At 51.0% G+C, this 4,792-nt stretch overlaps 1 pseudogene; it reads right to left on the minus strand.

Annotated features, from left to right (window-relative positions):
• Positions 1-890: 890 nt before the first annotated feature.
• The window catches only part of LOC106723453, a 12,760-nt pseudogene continuing 8,858 nt past the window's right edge, over positions 891-4,792 (minus strand).

The following is a 4,792-nucleotide window of genomic DNA, read 5'->3' on the forward strand; positions in this document are numbered from 1 at the left end:
CGCATGTGCTAAACTTGATAGGAAACAACAACCAATAACAAGTTGAGCTCGACCTGCAAGGCAAGGCGTAACAATAACGAAATTGTAAGGCTGCCAATAATCGCACGACATGCTGAAACCCTCTGTTTGTTATCTATAAAAGTGGAACCTCAGGCACAGCTCGGGGTCGACTCTGCTTTGAGCAACTCAGCTCCTTTGTCGATCTGTTTGCGCAAACAATAAACCCGAGTTGGACCTAGCCTGTGTGTATGTGTGACTCTCTCCTTGAGGTAAATTGGACAAGCCTCCAGGGGCACGAAACTAGCAGTTTGTGCAACAATTTGGCGAGCCAGCCAGGAGCAGCCCTTGGACCACCCCGGGGTTGGACGGCAAGACTGGCAAAGGTGTCCGTGAAGTGCGCATAGAGGTCTGAACATTAGCCCCGGGGACTTTGTTCATTTAGAAACATGAGCCGCTGACCAGGTCTGGGACTAAGGCTGAGTCTTTCAAATACCACGTCAGGGTTCTCAGCCTGAGGTGTTTCGTCTTAGCCCCCTGCCCCCCACAATGATACCTAGGGGTCAGCGTCTGGGCTCTGGACTCCCACTGTACCCTACAAGGGGCAAAGCCTGGGGGAACTCTTTGTTCAGGCCACCAGCATGTGGGTGTTTGTCTGAATGCACCACTGGTGGGTGCTGAGCAGGCAGACATCTAAAAGCCCTTCCTGCACTGCTGGCAGAATTAGGGATGCTTCTGGGTGTGGATGTGCTGATTCCAGGATGGGTGGGAGAGATGGGTGAAGATTTTCCAATACTCAGAGCATCGATGTAGCTTCTCCCCCGTGTAGACGCACTGGTGTTCAGCACAGGCTGCCATAGTAGGTGAAGCTCTGCCCACACTAAGTGCCTACACTAAGAGCAATGAGGTGGCTTCTCCCCTTTGTGCATGCGCCAGTGCTGAGCCAGGCTGGACAGGATGCTGAAACTCTTCCCACACTCAGAACACTGATATGGCTTCTCTCCTGTGTGGACGCGCTGGTGCTTGGTCAGGGAGGAAGAATCACTGAAGCTCTTCCCACACTCAAAGCACTGATATGGCTTCTCTCCTGTGTGAATGTGCTGGTGGTTGGCCAGGCCAGAGGAGCAAGTGAAGCTCCTCCTACACTCAGAGCACTGACATAGCTTCTCCCCAGTGTGGAAGCGCTGGTGGCTGGCCAGGGAGGAGGAATAACTGAAGCTCTTCCCACACTCGGAGCAGTGATATGGCTTCTCCCCCGTGTGGATGCGCTGGTGCTGGGCCAGCTTGGAGGAATAACTGAAGCTCTTCTCACCCTCAGGTCACTGATGTGGCTTATATCCCAAGTGAATGCGCTTTTGCTTGGCCAAGGAGGAGGAATAACTGAAGCTCTTCCCACACTAAGAGCACTGATGTGGCTTCTCCCCTGTGTGGATGCGCTGGTGCCGGGCCAGGGTGGAGGACTGAGTGAAGCTTTTCCCACATGCAGAGCACTGACGTGGCTTCTCCCCTGTCTGGATAACCTGGTGTTGGGCCAGCTTGGAAGAAGAGATTAAGCTCTTCCCACACACTCTGCAGCAGTGCGGCTGCTGCTTCCTCCGCACACACCGGTGTTGGGACAGGTCTTTACAGCTGATGAAGTTCTTCCTGCAGCGATGTGTCTTCCTTCCCAAGTGCACGTGTCGGTGCTGAACCAGGGAGAAGAAATGGGTGAAGTTTTTACCACATGTGACACAGCGGTACTGACGCTTCTCCCTGTGCACATACTGGGTTTTGAGCAGCTCCGAGCTGCGCACAAAGCTCTTCTCCCTTTTGGTGAAGCGGTGGGGGAGCTGTCCAGAATGGACCTGGTGGTGAGAAGCCAGGCTCAAGAGGCAGGTGAAGCTCTTCCCACAAGTAGAGCAAACATCAGGCTTCTCTCCAGTGTGCCTTATCTTGTGCAGAGCCAGGTGTGAGGGGCAGCTAAAACTTTTCCTGCACTGAGGGCAGGAGTGGGCTCTCCCCCTGCGCTTGGAAGTGATGTTCTGCTTCCAACTGAGGCCCCCACACTGTCTTCGTTTTCATGCACTGTGTCTCTCCAGTGCACCTTTGCTTTCTGCCTCTTCAGGTGTCTCAGCATGACATATTCATCCCTGCACCTTGGGCTTTTTCTTGCTTCTTTCCCTTCTTCACTCCAATGCCCAACTAGAGATGGGACCACATTCACTGCTACATTAGCCTGCTTTTGGGGCATCCCCTGACCCTTGTGCCATTGGTCCTTCTCTGGGCTCAGGGAATCCACCTCACCCATACTCCCCAGGGAAGCCCATGGTGGCTCCAGCTTTCCAGGCCCTTCCTCAGGAGCCTGCTCCTCAGTTCTGCTCAGCAACCAGGCATGTCCTGCATGGGAGGAGGAAACACTGGATTATTACCTGCCTTGCTGCCAAGGGGCAAGCACTGCTACTCCTTCTGCTGGGATGGGCCTCAGAGCAGGATAGGACTAGGACCAACAAACACGTGGGACATGTGAGTTTGGACTGTACCTGAATGGCTTCATGTTTTAACAGGCTGAGGATGAGACCAGAGGGATCTACTCAAAGGCAAAATGAGGCTCTCAAAGGGCTGTTGTATCCCACAGCACTGGTGGGTCCAGGGGGGGATGGTGCTGAGCCCTCCACCTGACTGGGCTGACATGCTCCACAAGCCCCAGTGCTTTGGTGAGACCCATCTGCAATGCTTGCCCTTGATCTCTGGCAGTCCTGAAAGCAGCATCTGGGTACAAGGGTGAACAGCCTCGGGGTGCATTTCTGGGGCTTGTCACCAGTCAGGACTGTGCGGTGAGCACTTCCTTACACTGCTTGGTAGCAAAACCCATCATGTTTCATGTATTATCCCTCCAAGAAATATTCTGGGAGTGGAGGATTGAGAGCAGTGATCTGCTACCTACATGTTTCAGGGTCAATGTCTGGTGCCGGGAATGAGTTCTGGATGGGTTCTGGAATATCTGCAAAGTGACTACAGAAAATGGTACATCCCTGGAGCATGGCCTCATTGGCCTCAAACATATCAGTCACGCCAAAGATCGAGAAGGGCGGATTGACCATTTGTTTGTATTCTCAACCTTTTGTTCCTTTGCTTTTGACCCTTAGCATCTCTCCAGTATCTTGCAGGGCAGAGGGGCACTGGTAGTGCTTCAATGGCACCAAGTAATTCTTTTGAAACAACAAGGAAAGCGTTGCCCATTATATAGAAGGGGCACGATTCCTGAGAACATGTCTGGTCCCCAAGAACCCTGATCATGGGATGATTGTCTGATCCAGAAAGCCATCTTAAATATTAAAGAAAACCATCATTTGAGTACAGGAAGAAATTAAAAGACTTACTCATAATTATCGCTGGAGAAAAACTGTTTGGCTGGTAAGGAACTTGAATATTAGGGATTTTGGCATGAGAAAGTTATTAAAGTAATGGACAAACAAAGGAACAAGGTGTTGTGCGCATGCTCTTACTCTGGGGAGTTGCGGGGCGGTCGTGCAATTTCTGCTTGAACAGCAGGAAAGCCAGAAACAAACATCTCCCACACCCAGCCAGCACCACCAAAGGTTGCTGCAGTAATGTCTAATGAAGCCACTTGTCAGGTTGTATTACAAGGACAAAACTTGTAATAATTACGATTAAGGTTTACTTAATATTATATCAGCAAGGGGCATGTCAAACAAGGGGTCTTCGGCAAAAACAATCCTGTTGGTAACAGTTTCCACAGTTTGAATTTCAGGCGGTGGAACAACACCCGTCTGCACACATGATAGCACAAGCTATTTGAGGTCAGCACCCTGAAATGGCAGCACAGGGCAGGTCTGCAGTTTCCAGGCTCCCTTTCACCCTGGGCATGGAGCATTTGTGAGAGGGGAGTCGGGTGGAGGGGACAGCCACAACTCACCTGGCAGCATGTCCTCCGACCTCGAGATTGCCCCACAGTACACATCATCACAGAACCAGAGCTCCACCTGTCCTTGCTGGATGCAGCAGATCAAGTCAGGGCCAGGGCCTCGATATCCTGTTTGGGCAGTGGTTAAAGAGAGTTTTTTCCACTGGTACTGGATGCAGAATAACCAACTGACCTCGAGATTGCCCCACAGTACACATCATCACAGAACCAGAGCTCCACCTGTCCTTGCTGGATGCAGCAGATCAAGTCAGGGCCAGGGCCTCGATATCCTGTTTGGGCAGTGGTTAAAGAGAGTTTTTTCCACTGGTACTGGATGCAGAATAACCAACTGAAATGTGGGGAATGGAGCCAATGAACTCAAGGATTATACTAAGGACTTGAAGGACAAGGGAGGATGGACATTTAGGCTAAAAGGGAAGGCATAGCAGGTAGAAGAGGATGGTTCTTTTCATCCAGGTAGTGGACATATGGGCATAGGAAGCAAACACCAGTGCAATTCCAGGCAAATGAGTGGAAATGAGTTTGGACAGGACAGGCTAGCCAAGAGATGAAGAAATCAGAATAACTGCCCAAGGAGCAACTTATAATGCATTTTTAGGCACAATGAATGGCAAATGATATGTTCATGGTGAGAAGGCAATGGGAAATCATGTTATCAAGGGGGCTGGATCAAATGAAGGAGGAATATATACAAGTCTGAAATGTGAGACGTCTGATCATGGACAGAGCAGAGGGGAGCAGTGAGATCATGGACAGTGCAGGCAGCATCTAGACAGGGAACTTCTGGAGGGACTGGACGTATTTAAATCAGCAGGTCCTGACGAGCTCCACCGCCGAGTGCTGAGGGAATTAGCAGAGGTCATTGCGGGA

The sequence above is a fragment of the Alligator sinensis genome, unplaced genomic scaffold (assembly GCF_000455745.1).
Source record: "Alligator sinensis unplaced genomic scaffold, ASM45574v1 scaffold2427_1, whole genome shotgun sequence".
NCBI lineage: Eukaryota > Metazoa > Chordata > Crocodylia > Alligatoridae > Alligator > Alligator sinensis.